The 14,488-nt window shown below is 38.3% G+C and overlaps 2 non-coding genes across 2 annotated transcripts; one reads left to right on the top strand and one right to left on the bottom strand.

Moving 5' to 3' along the window:
• Positions 1-555: 555 nt before the first annotated feature.
• LOC112787543 (small nucleolar RNA R71) lies at positions 556-663 on the bottom strand. Its single transcript, XR_003194950.1, has one exon. It is a non-coding gene; the product is annotated as a small nucleolar RNA R71 (small nucleolar RNA).
• A 2,644-nt stretch (positions 664-3,307) lies between these two features.
• LOC112787226 (small nucleolar RNA R71) lies at positions 3,308-3,414 on the top strand. The gene has a single exon (XR_003194649.1). It is a non-coding gene; the product is annotated as a small nucleolar RNA R71 (small nucleolar RNA).
• Positions 3,415-14,488: the final 11,074 nt, after the last annotated feature.

Here is a 14,488-nt window from a genome sequence, read left to right as displayed (position 1 = left end):
TAGATGACGCGTTCACTTCCTGATCCAAACTTTCCAGTATTCGTTCCTGAGATTGAAAGAACTATTTCACGAATAAGGCAAGCTCGGCGTCGGTTAGTCCTCTCTGAGGGTGGATCTGAAATGTCACTTGAGAAAGAAACCAGCCCCCATTCTACTGATTTTGTTGATTTACGTGCAGGTAACATGGCAGCAGCTAGGAGAGTTACTATCCAGGAGGCTGGAGCCCCTGATTTTACAATGCAACCATTTCAAGCGCATCACCCAACGGTGGCTACAGATTTTGAAATAAAGACTACACTGCTCAATTTGATGCCCAAGTTTCATGGCTTGCCTGCTCAAGAGCCTATCAAGCACCTGAGAGATTTCCAAGCAGCCTGTTCTACTGTCAGGCGTGATGGTGCAGATGAAACTTTAATTTTGCTGAAAGCTTTTCCGTTTTCTCTTGAAGGAAAGGCAAGAGAGTGGTACTACACTCAACCCGCAGCAACTGTATCTAACTGGGATACACTGAGAAGAGAATTCTTGGAAAAAATCTTTCTATCTGAAGTTACTGATAAACTGAGGAAAGACATTTCCATGATTGTTCAGGATGAATCTGAGATTCTCTATGAATATTGGGAGCGCTTCAATAATCTTCTGGAAGCATGCCCCCACCATATGATTGACAAGATAGTGTTACTCGGTTACGTCACACAGGGCATGAGGCCCCAAGATAAGACCACATTGCAAAGTGCTAGCAATGGGTCTATGAAAAAGTACAAGACCACTGATGAGGCATGGCAATTGATCAGCGACTTAGCTGAATCTACTCGGAATCATAAGCAGAAATAAGGCCGTTCATAAACCGTTGCAGAAGTATTCTCTAGCAGAGAGACTGCTGCTCTAACTCAGAGTATCTGTGAAATGACCAACTTGCTGAAGCAGATGCAATTGAATCAACAACAAGTTCAGCAAGCTCAACCTTCTCCACCACAGCAAAACCAACAGTTAGTCCCATAGAGAGTTTGCGGAATCTGTGCTGATTATAGCCACTATACTGATGAATGTCTGCAGCTCCAACAGGAAGATAACACCGTGGCAGCCACTCATAACTTCTATGACTGCCCTAACCAAGGGTACAATCAAGGTGGCAATTACAACCATGGATGGCAGGACAATTCTAACCAGAATTGGAGGGACAACAACAACAACAGAGGAGGCAGAGACAATCAGGGAAATCAGAGGTGGAATAATAACAACAACAGGCAGCAGAACCAGAACCAGCCTTACAGAGCACCTTACCTGAGACAATCCCAAGGACCACAGAATGCCCAACAGCAGACCTCTCAAATTACTTATCCTTCCTCATCTTCTAATGATTATTTACCACAATCCATTGATCGGAGACAACAGACCATGGAAAATAACATTAACGCCACTCTAAATGGTCTGAATGCTACTTTGCAAGCTCTTGTCTCACAGAATAGATCAATGAATAACTCCAATAACCAACATATGAGCTCCAGTGGAATCCCCTCTCAACCATTACCCAATCCAAAGGGTGGCATTAATACCATCACCCTCAGGTCCGGAACCACACTGCAGGAGAGGAATCAGGAGGAGCCAAGCCCACCAGAACACGCCTCAACTGAAGAGGTAGTGGAAATAGAAGATGTTGAAGAGGAAGAGGATATACAGGACATAGCTGAAAAAGAAGAAGTTCAACCACAGGAGGAAGCACCATAGGGCGCAGCTACTGCAGAAGACACCACTCCCATTCCATTTTCACAACTTGCAAGGAAGCCCAGGAAGCAGCTGGAACCTGATCCCAAAATGATAGAGATATTCAAAAAGGTTGAGGTAATTGTTCCTCTTTTTGATGTTATTCAACAGGTACCTAACTATGCAAAGTTTCTAAAAGATTTATGTATACATAAAGACAAAATTAATGAATTAAAAACTATTCCTTTAGGTAGTTCCATATCTGCTTTAATGGGAGGTTTACCTGAAAAGTGTAGTGACCCAGGTCCTTGTATGGTTAATTGTACTATTGGTGGTGTAATAATTTCTGACTGCATGTGTGATTTAGGAGCATGTGTGAGTATAATGCCTTTGTCTATATATGATATTTTGAGGCTCCCTCCCTTAAAAAGGTCGGCAGCTTGTTTTGTGTTAGCAGATAAAAGCATTATTACAGTGGTTGGAGTTGCTGAAGATGTATTAGTGGGCATTAAGGGGCTCACATTCCCCACTGATTTTTATATTCTGGAGATGCCCCAAAATGACTCAGAGAAGCCGTCATCAATCCTACTTGGAAGACGTTTCCTGAAGGCATCAAAGTTCAAATTGGATGCTTTTTCAGGAACATACTCTTTTGAAATAGATGGCCGATTAGTAAGTTTCAATCTGAATGGAGTTATGAAGCACCCTCCAGAAGATCATTCTATCTTCCAGTGTGACATCATTGATGAAACCGTAGCTAAAGTTCACAAGGAGGAGTTAGAAGAGAAGCACACAGGACAAGGTCCGAGTGTGGGGACACTCTTGAACGACAATGATGGCACTTCGCCATTTTCACCAGCTTCAGACAATCTAGAGCCTGACCATGAGCAGAAGTTAGAGTTGAAACCGCTTCTTCCACACCTCAAATATGCTTACCTTGAGGACAAGCAAAAGTGTCCAGTTATCATTGCAAAGGAACTCACTTCTCAACAAGAAGAGCAGCTACTTAGTGTGCTGAGGAGGCACAAGAAGGCAATTGGATGTAGTTTGGCGGATATAGTAGGCATCAACCCTCAAGTATGTGAGCACAGAATATTTTTAGAAGAGGGAGCAAGGCCCGTTCGTCAACCCTCAAGTATGTACTTTGGTCTTGTTGATTTTCCCACCCAAAGTCGGGGTGATTCCTCCATCCAGGGTTGTAGGTCTTGGAGTATGGATCATGGTTTTGCCTAGGTGAATTCCCAATATAGTTGACTTGCTCCTAACTTCCCTCTGCTTCTTCATTCACTCCTTCTTAGGTTGTTGATGAAGTGGAGATTGCTGCTACTTGGTTCCTCTCCATCTTCTTGGTGAGGTCAGCCAGCTGCTGGGTAATGAGCTTGTTTTGGGCCAGCAGAGCATCTACATTGTTTAGCTCCATCACTCCTCTCGTGTTTCCTCTTTCGAAAGCATAGAAGTAGTCATTCTCTGCTACAGTTTCAATGACATCTATGGCTTCTCAATGGTCTTCTTCTTGTTCAAAGATCCTCCGGATGAATGGTCTACTTCCTTCTTTGATTCATATGACAGGCCTTCATAGAAAATGTGCAGCTGCACCCATTCGTTGAACATATCTGGTGGGCACCTCCTTGTTAGGTCCTTAAACCTCTCCCATGCTTCATAAAGAGTCTCACCATCTTGCTGTCTGAAAGTTTGGACCTCAGCTCTCAGCCTATTGATTCGTTGAGGAGGGTAAAATCTTGCTAAGAATTTATTCACCACATCTTCCCAGGTTGTCAAGCTCTCCTTTGGGAAAGACTCCAGCCACTTGGCTGCCTTATCCTTGAGTGAGAATGGAAATAAGAGCAGTCTATAGGCGTCAGGATGAACACCATTAGACTTCACTGTGTCACATATTCTCAGGAAGGTGGTTAGATGTTGATTGGGGTCTTCTTGGACACTTCCTCCGAACGAACAGTTGTTCTGAACAAGGGTGATGAGCTGTGGCTTCAGTTCAAAATTGTTAGTGTGGATGGTTGGCTTTTGAATGCTACTTTCACAATTTCCTGGGTTTGGATTGATGTAAGAGCCTAAAACTCTTCTATCCTCCCCAGCATGATTTGCTCGACCTCTTCCGCCATGGTTGTGAGTCTCTTCTTCATGATGGTTTTCCATGTTGTCTTCCATGTTTGGTTCAAAGTATTCCTCCTCTTCCTCATCACTAACTACTCTTTTTCCTCTTGCTTCCCTTCTTAATCTCAAGAAGGTCCTCTCAGGTTCAGAATCAAAGAAAGTTGAAGCCCCGCTTCTTCTCCCTGTCATACAACCAACAAGTACAAGCAAAGAAAATAGATGCAGAAAGTATTTCTGTCAGAATTACTGTTAGTGTGAGTGATGCAATATATCAAACAGTTAGTGGGTTAGTGAAATGAATTGTAAATAACAAAGAAAAAGTAGAGGGAAGAGAAGAAATTAACTAAAACTGAAAGTAAATTACTCAAACAGAAAATTAAATCAAACAAAAATAAAATGCTCAATCTAGTTATCTTCCAATTTAATCATTGTTGATGCACAATCAATGTCCGGCAACGGCGCCATAAACTTGATCCACGGAAAAGTTGTCTCATAACAAATTTCCTTCGGCAAGTGTACCGAATTTGTCGTCAAGTAAAAACTCACAATAGAGTGAGGTCAAATCCCACAGGGATTGATTGATCAAGCAACTTTAATTAGAGGAATGTTCTAGTTGAGCGAATCAGAATTTGAATTGAGAATTGCAGAAAATTAAATGGCGGAAAAGTAAATAACAGAAAAGTAAATGCTAGAAATAAAGAGCTGAATGTAGATGACGGAAAGAAATTGCAGAATCTTAAATGGGAATGGGAAAATTGCTCATAAAAGTAAATGACAGAAATTAAAGAGAATGGGTAAGATCAGAAATGGGGAGTTCATTGGGCTCAGGAGATGTTGCATTCTCCAGATCAATTTCATTTTCATCTCTTCCTCAATCAATGCACTCATTGATCTCCTTGGCAATCTTAAGTGATCGAATTACAATTTCTTGTAATTCAATCTCTCAAATGTTGATCAATAGCCAATTCCTTGGTCAATTGCTCATGAGAAGAGATGAAGTATGGTCACTGATTATACCACATGCATTTCCCAAATCAAGTGTTGAGAGGATTATAGTCACATATCCATCCAAACCCAATTTGGTCCAGTATGAGAAAGCATTTCTAGCATGATCTCTTCATTCCTCTGTCAAGGTTCAGAAGAGATCCAAGTATGAATAGCTTCTTTTCCAAGATAACTACCCAATTGGATGAAGATCGAAAGCTTTCAAGTAAAATCAAGAGAAAAGATAGAAGAAGAATAATGAAAACTAGTATTGATCCATGATGACAAGTCATCCTAGCCTATTTTAACTAGTCTTTTTCTTTTGTTTTCATTAGAATTATACACTTTCTTGAACCATAAGCAAGCTAATTGAGTAGATTTTCATGTTTCCCTTGATTGAATCAACCATGTATGAATTCATGCCATTTCATGAGGTTTTATGGTATAATTGTTGCATATTATGATAGAATGAATATCTCATGATTATGAGCATAGCTTTGATGTGTTTGGTTGATTAATGATAGGTGAAGAAAGCTTGGAGAAAGGTTGAAGCAAGAAGGAATGGCTAGGAGTGAAGAGAGGACAATGGAATAAGTGAAATTGAACCAGGAAGCAAAAAGCTGGACCTAAAGTTAGCATCAAACTTTTGCACAAACTTTTGGTTGAAAAGTTAGTCCCAACGTTAGCCCCCTAACTTGGAGGCTAACGTTGGAACTTGAAAATCACTCCCTGGGTACCAAAAGTTTGCGCCAACGTTAGCCCCCTAACTTTGAGGCTAACGTTGGCACATGAAATTCACCCCTGGGCACCAAAAGTTTGCGCCAACGTTAGCCCCCTAACTTTGAGGCTAACGTTGGCATGAAGAAAACCTCCCTGGGCACCAAAAGTTTGCGCCAACGTTAGCCCCCTAACTTGGTGGCTAACGTTGGCACATGAAAATCACAAGGAGGAGCAAAAGTTTGCGCCAACGTTAGCCCCCTAACTTGGTGGCTAACGTTGGCGCCACAAGCACACAAGGCAAGGCCAACGTTAGGGTCAAAGTTAGACCCCTAACGTTGGCACCAACGTTCATATCAGCAAATTTTGTGGGCTGCTATGAAAACCCCTAACTTTTGCTCAAACTTTTGGTCCAACTTTTGCAAAACTCAAACCCGGTTCAATTGGTTCACTTTGGTTCTTCTCCAAACTTCAAGAGCAATAAACCAAGGCCTCTTTCAACCCAATTCCACCAAGAGCAAAGGCCCAACTCAAAGCTTGAAGATCATTTGAAGAAAGTGTATAAATAGGATAGAATTCAAGTTCTTCGGAGAGCTTTCTTTTGGAATTTTCATAATAGTTTTCGGAGAGCTTTTGATATTGAGTGATCTTTAATTTCTTTGTCTTGGGGGAAGGAGAATACACTTCTCTTCCTCTCAATTTTATTGCTTTCAATTTCAATTACTATTGTCTTGGATTTTGGGGTTGGAGAATTGAAGAAATTCTGTTTCAATCTCAACCTTGGATCTCACTACTTTATTTACTGCTTGATTGGATTTCAATTTCTGTTAATTGCTCTTCATCTATTTTCCTTGCAATTTACAATTCCCTTGCAATTGTTCTTGTTGGATCTAGGAAGGCATTGAGATCTAGACTTGGTTTTCTAGTCTCTGGGTCCTGAGATCTAATTTCCCAATTTTACATTTTCTGTTTACTGTTTTCATGTTCATTTACTTTTCTGCTTCAAGATCCAATCTAACCCAAACCTTCTTCTACTTCTCTGCTTGATGCAATTTACTTTTCATTGTTTAAATTCTGCAAATCCAATCCCCAATTCCCTTTACAATTCCAGCCGTTTACATTTCTTTCACTTTAAGATTCCGCACTTTACATTTCTTACATTCTAAGTTTCTGCTATTTAATTTCTTGTTCTTTACAATTCAGCATTTTAATTCCCTGTTCTCTTTACTTCCATGCAATTTAATTTCTGCAAATCACAAAACACTCAACCAAATCTTGATTTGCTTGACTAAATTAACCACTAAGCTAAAATTGCTCAATCCTTCAATCCCTGTGGGATCGACCTCACTCCCGTGAGTTTTTATTACTTGATACGACCCGGTACACTTGCCGGTTAGATTTGTGTGTTTTGGGAGAAATTTATTTTTCACCAAAATACTCATAAAGTTTTTGGCGCCGTTGCCGGGGATTGATTAGATTGACAATGATTAAGTGAAGTGGCAGTTTAGATCAAGCACTTTTTCTGTAATTTCTGACTGACACACTAACTGTTTGAATTTTTGCCTGAGCTAATTGAAACCTCACTTTAGCAATAGAGTGAAGTTTTCTTGGTTTATCTTGCTGAATATGATTCTCATAGCTTGATAAATAAACAAGAGAAGTGATTTTCGTTCATTAATCTCTCAAGTTTACCAACTGTTTGACACATGGTGTCAACTAATCCTCTGACTACATTCTGGCATGAGAATATCCAATTTTCATTTGGATTGTTTGTGATTGTGCAGGTCATGGAGGAAAGGAATCCTACAGCAAGAGGAGAAAAACTGAGGCATTATGATTTCCAGCCTCCATAATCAAAGAGCAAGATGTCAAGCTAGTGACAATAAAAGAGCGCTTGTTGGGAGGCAACCCAACCTGAGGTAGTTTTCCTTTCATAGCTATTTCAATAAAAAGGTTAATTAGTTTTTCTACATTGCAAGAAGCTAAGTTTGGTGTTGCACACCAAAACAATATAAGGGAGAATGAAGGATTCTAAGTTTGGTGTTTCACCAAAATTCCATCATAAAACACATTCTCATTTTCTGCATAATGCTGGCTTCAAGCATGTTGGATGAACTAGTTAACTATTCTGCTGTTTCCTAGTTTTCAGTTTTGTCATTTTTGAAAAAGAAAAAGAGTTTTACACATGGTTAATCTGATGCACAAGAACCATTGGCAAGGTACTAAGTTTGGTGTTCTCACACCAAAGTAAGTACAAAGGCCCACAAATAAATCCTGCATGCTAACCATTGTTTCTAAGTGCTTGGAAAACAAGCAACTTCCAATATCATTGTAGAGCATCATACAAGCCTTTGGAGGGATTAAGAATCATCAACCAAAGAAACAAAAGATGAACATAAAGGCCAGCAATGGTGATGAGAAGGAAAGCAAGTGAACTCCAACAGGTTGTATTGATAAGTGATTGTTTACATCAAATATTGCTGCTATTGCAAGTTGGATTGTATCCTTATTTACCCTGCCTGTCTGCATAGTATAGTTTTTTTATATACCCCTGCCTGCATGCATAGCATAGTTTTTCTTTATAATTCAATAAGCAAGATGTTTGATCAATCACAACATTCTTATCTTCAAAACTTGTTTGCACTCAATTTTCAAGAAATGCATCACATGAAAGTTCTTTGAGAAGAAGGATTGAGGAATAAATCAAATTTGAGGCAAGCAAGAGATTAGGAAAAGTGGTGGTTCTAGTTGTATGATTTTGTATTGAGGTTGCATGCTTGTGAAAACTTGCATGGGAGCTCATAGGCGGGACATGAAGTTCAAAGAAGTATTGTGGAGATTCTCAAAAACTTATTGATCCAAGAAGCAGCAAACAAAACAAAAGGAAATAAAGAAAATACAAAAGCAAAAAAAGAACATGGCCCAAGGCTCTGAGCATCAATTACTAGGCAGAAAAAAAGAAAGAAAGAAACAAAAACTCAAAGTGTTGTTATCCTAGTAAATGCTTGTGGTTGAAGTGTGTCAAGGAAAGAGGCTTGAGCGAGTAAATCTTTAGGGGTGCTTTAACACCTAATACCTTAAAACCAACTGGTTTAGGAGTATTGATTGAAAGCTTATCTAAAGAGCCGCTTTGAGACATGATACTTAGAGTCGAGGCCAAAGCACAGAAATTATAAGCTGCTTCAAGGTGATTACATATAAAGAGATCTCCATGATACCATTTGGATGAAAATCCTAAGACCTACGACTCCCAATATGTAAGGACTAGTGAGCACTGAAGCCCTTGCATAAGCATATGATTTAGAATTCACCCCACTGTTACTTGATCACTTCACTCACTGTATTTTACAAGTGCTCCTCAATCCATCTTAATTAAAAGAATCTCTGAGCATAATTCATTTCTTGCTTGGGGACAAGCAAGCTTTAAGTTTGGTGTTGTGATGACAAGTCATCCTAGCCTATTTTAACTAGTCTTTTTCTTTTCTTGCTTTATTTTTGCATTTGCTTCTTCAAGGTTTTCATGATTTTCAAAAGATTTCACAAAATGTCCTAGATGAAAACTTCAATTAAATAAAATCTAATGCAATTAAGCATCAATCAAACATACTAGCTTACCAATACTTTTATGCACATGCTAAAATCTTCTTACTGCCTTGTTTGTTTATGATCATGATACTTTGTTGCTTTTGAATTCACAAAACTCAAGTTGGTAATCATAATGACATAGCACCATGTTGCAATTTAGAAATCAAACTATGCCTTTTCATACACACATGCATATAGAGAAGGTAAAGACAATCATGCAGTTTATAGTGCTTGAAACAAATGAGAGGAAAAGGAACTTTACAACCTTGTAGTTCATCTTCTCTATTGTTGTCAATTTCCTCCCATTCTCCTCCTTCCCATACCAAACTCAGAATGCTTGCTCATCCTCAAGCAACTATTAGAACCGTGGCTATGGGGCTAAGATGGATCATGAATGTCTTACACAAGGAATGTTAGTAGTACATGTGTTTCAAGCAAGCAAAATTAAAGATAATAATCAAGGCATAAGAGACAGAGACATTATGATTGCATAGATAAGAAGGTGTGCACAATACATTGCGTAAAAGAATAAGTGGCACACCAAACTTAGTGTGACACTTTCGCTTGGAATCAATGCAAGTATCCAGTAAAGATTTGAAGCAAATTGTGTTGCATAGCAACACCAAACTTAGAATGCAATCCTATGTCCATTTATTTGAATTGAAACCAAGCAAATGAAACTGTTCTTTATTAAATACAATCACCAAGCCAAGATTCTGTCATTAATAAAGCTCTCATGGTGATGTATTAATAAACACAGCGAATAAGCAACTAAAATGAAAGTATTAAAAAAAACAAAGAATTAACTAAAGTAAACAGAATAACAAAATATCAAACCAAAAGAAAATTAACACTGCAAAGACATTATGGTTATGCAGACAAGTGGTGTTGCTGAATGCTTTGCATAGAAAAGTAGGCGGCACACCAAAGTTAGAATCTTGATGTGTCACTTTCATTTTTAATTTGATGCAATCATCCAAAAAGATTGAAAACAATTTGTTGCAAGGCATCACCAAACTTAGAATATAACCATATGCCAATTTATTGAATTTTAAACAAAGCAAGGAGAAGAAATGTACCTACTGTCTACCTGTTCTTTACTTTCTTCCTCTTCTTCTAATTTGTTAAGAGAAATGACTTCAAAGGAGGAGAAGTGTCAGCTACTGTCCCTTGCCTTGGCTTTTCCTCAGCAAGCTTCCTTTTGCAAATGGCTTGATTGCTCTTGCTTACTGGATTAGGGACAGGATTGGTGCTTTTGTTAGTTGCCTTCACTTCTTTGAATCCAAGTCTTGGTTGCTGTGTGATTATTGGAGTTTTGTATTCATCCAGAGACTTTTGTATTGGTGGTTCCATGAACTCCTCCTTTATGTACTTCTCTGCCTCACTTGAGTTTGGAATGACTTCTTCACTTTCTTGCTCCTCCACTTCCTCTTTTACACCCAACATTTGTTTCAATCGCTCTATCATGGGGGAGGTTTGTTGATCTTCCCAACATTTCTTCATCTCCTCGTCATACCTTTCAATCATGGATTCAAATGTTGAGGCGTTTTGGTCCAGGGAGGTTTGTGAGAGTTGTGAGTCTTCATGTTCTCTTGTCATCTCAAGTGCAGTTTCAGGTTCAACCACCTCATTCTTTATTGAAAGTTCACTTGATGCAGTGGCCTCCTTATCTTGCTCTTCCACTTTCTCCTTCATATCCATCAATTGGCCTTCATTTTTCTTGCTCAGTGGTTCTAAGCTCCTCCTTATTTTCTCTATTTCTCCATTCATATTTTTGAATAAAGCTTCTTGCCTTTTCTCGAATATTTGTGCTTCTTTCGCATATTTTTCAATCTTGGACTCAAGCTCTGAAAGCTTTGAGTGGTTCATGGAAGTTTGTGTGGGTGATGAGTTTTGAAAGGGGCTTTCGGTTGAAGTATGATCAAGTGATGATATCTTTGGATGATTATCATATGGAGCACTAGAATTCCCTTCCCAGCCACCATTAGAATCATGACTTGCATCATTTTGTGGTGGAGGGAAATATCCCATATGATTTTCTTTCTCATCTTGTGGTTCTGAAGCAAATCTCCATGAATTGGAGTGCATAGAATGTGTATTCTCTTGGTGATATTCCCAGCCACCATTAGAGATTGGTGATGATGGGTAATATCCCATAAAATTTGTTTGATCATAAGATGAGTTGAACTCCATTTGAATTTTGTAAAACACACAACCAAGGAAAATTGAAATTACTCATATCAGAGATGAGAATTTCTTAGTGAGGCAAAAACTCAAACACCTTGGTTTCACTTTGAAACAGAAAACGAAAATAAAGAAATTCCCTTTTACTCTTCTGTTTAATGCAAGTTACTTTTCCTTGTTTAATTTCTGCAAATCCAACTCCCAATCCCCTTTACAATTCCAGCCGTTTACATTTCTTGCACTTTAAGATTCCGCACTTTACATTTCTTACATTCTAAGTTTCTGCTATTTAATTTCTTGTTCTTTACAATTCAGCATTTTAATTCCCTGTTCTCTTTACTTCCATGCAATTTAATTTCTGCAAATCACAAAACACTCAACCAAATCTTGATTCGCTTGACTAAATTAACCACTAAGCTAAAATTGCTCAATCCTTCAATCCCTGTGGGATCAACCTCACTCCCGTGAGTTTTTATTACTTGATACGACCCGGTACACTTGCCGGTTAGATTTGTGTGTTTTGGGAGAAATTTATTTTTCATCAAAATACTCATCAAGTTTTTGGCGCCGTTGCCGGGGATTGATTAGATCAACAATGATTAAGTGGGTGAGAAGTCTAGATCAAGCATTTTCTTTATTTTTGTTTTCTGTTTCAAAGTGAAACCAAGGTGTTTGAGTTTTTGCCTCACTAATAAATTCTCATCTCTGATATGAGTAATTTCAATTTTCCTTGGTTGTGTGTTTTACAAAACTCAAATGGAGTTCAACTCATCTTATGATCAAACAAATTTTATGGGATATCACCCACCATCACCAATCTCTAATGATGGCTGGGGATATCACCAAGAAACTTCAAATTCTGGGCACTCCAATTCATGGAGCTATGCTTCAGAACCACAAGATGAGAAAGAAAATCATATGGGATATTTCTCTCCACCACAAAATGATGCAAGTCATGATTCTAATGGTGGCTGGGAAGGGAATTCTAGTGCTCCATATGATATTCATCCAGAGATATCATCACTTGACCATACTTCAACCGAAAGCCCCTTTCAAAACTCACCACCCACACAAACTTCCATGAACCACTCATGGTTTTCAGAATTTGAGTCTAGGTTCAACAGAATGGCGGAGGAATATCAATAATCCCGAAGGGAACTAGAAATCCTTTCTCAGGAGACGGATAAGCAATTGGAGGACACAGATAAACGCTTAGAACTACTAAGCAAGGAAAATGAAGACCAATTGATGGATGTGAAGGATAAAGTGGAAGAGCAAGATGAGGAGGCTACTGCATCAAGTGAACTTTCAATGAAGAATGAGGTGGTTGAAAATGAAACTGCACTTGAGGTGACAAGGGAACATGAAGACTCACAACTCTCACAAACCTCCCTGACCCAAAAACTCTCAACAATTGAATCTGTGATTGAAAAATATGAAGAGGAGATGAAGAAAGCTTGGGAAAATCAACAAACCTCCTCCATAAAAGAGCTATTAAAACAAATGTTGAGTGTAAAAGAGGAAGTGGAAGAGCAGGAAAGTGAAGAAGTCATTCCAAACTCAAGTGAGGCAAAGAAGTACATAAAGGAGGAGTTCATGGAACCACCAGTTCACAAGGCTCTGGATGAATATAAAACTCCAATAATCACACAGCAACCAAGACTTGGATTCAAAGAAGTGAAGGCAACTAACAAGAGCACCAATCCTGTCCCTGAACCAGCAAGCAAGATCAATCAAGCCATTTGCAAAAGGAAGCTTGCTGAGGAAAGGCCAAGGCAAGGGACAGTAGCTGAAACTTCTCCTCCTTTGAAGTCATTTCTCTTAACAAATTGGAAGAAGAGGAAGAAAGTAAAGAACAGGTAGACAGTAGGTACACTTCTTTTCCTTGCTTGGTTTAAATTTCAATAAATTGGCATATGGTTACATTCTAAGTTTGGTGTTGCCCTGCAACAAACTGTTTTCCATCTTCATGGATGATTGCATCAATTTTACATGAAAGTGACACACCAAGATTCTAAGTTTGGTGTGCCACCTATTTTTTTTATGCAAATCAATCCAGCAACCTCACTTGTCTGCATAATCATATTGCCTTTTACAGTGTTATTTTTCTTCTTAGTTGGATAATTTTTGTTTTCTCTTTGTTTCATTTATTTACTTGTTTTTAATGCTTTCCTTCATTAACTGTTTTTGTTAATACATCACCAAGACATCCTTATTCATAACAGACTCTTCATTTGGTGATCGTATTTAACATATAACAGTTTCTTTTGTTTAGTTTTAGTTCAAATAAATTGACATATGGTTGCATTCTAAGTTTGGTGTTGCTATGCAACAAAATTTGGTTCCAATTCTTACAAGATACTTGCATTAATTCCAAGTGAAAGTGTCACACTAAGTTTGGTGTGCCACTTATCTTTTATGCAAAGTATTATGCTCACCTTCTTAAGTTTGCAATCACAATGTCTCTGTCTCTTATGTCTTGATTATTATCTTTAATTTTGCTTGCTTAAAACACATGTGCTACTAACATTTCATTGTGTAAAGACATTCATGACCCATCTTAGCCCCATAGCCATTGTTCTAATTGTTGCTTGAGGATGAGCAAGCATTCTGAGTTTGGTATGGGAAGGAGGAGAATGGGAGGAAAATGACAACAATAGAGAAGATGAACTACAAGGTTGTAAAGTTCTTTTTCCTCTCATTTGTTTCAAGCACTATAAACTGCATGATTGTCTTTACCTTCTCTGTATGCATGTGTGTATGAAAAGGCATAGTTTGATTTCTAAATTGCAACATGGTGCTATGTCATTATGATTACCAACTTGAGTTTTGTGAATTCAAAAGCAACAAGGTATCATGATCATAAACAAACAAGGCATTAAAGAAGATTTTAGCATGTGCATAAAAGTATTGGGAAGCTAGTATGTTTGATTGTTGCTTAATTGCATTAGATTTTATTTAATTGAAGTTTTCATCTAGGACATTTTGTGAAATCTTTTGAAAATCATGAAAACCTTGAAGAAGCAAATGCAAAATAAAGCAAGAAAAGAAAAAGGGAAAGAATGAGAAAGCTGAAGGCTCTGAGTACCAATGGCAATTCATTTGTTAAGTACTTGTGGTGTTTATGTATCAAGCTAAATGCTTGAAAACAAAACACTTAGAAGTCAAGGTTAGGCTCAAAGTGCAAAAGCACTCCCTCAAAGCT

The sequence above is a fragment of the Arachis hypogaea genome, chromosome 20 (genome assembly GCF_003086295.3).
Source record: "Arachis hypogaea cultivar Tifrunner chromosome 20, arahy.Tifrunner.gnm2.J5K5, whole genome shotgun sequence".
NCBI lineage: Eukaryota > Viridiplantae > Streptophyta > Magnoliopsida > Fabales > Fabaceae > Arachis > Arachis hypogaea.
The sequence above is the reverse complement of the archived record's forward strand: the minus strand, read 5'-3'. Positions and strand labels throughout refer to the sequence as shown.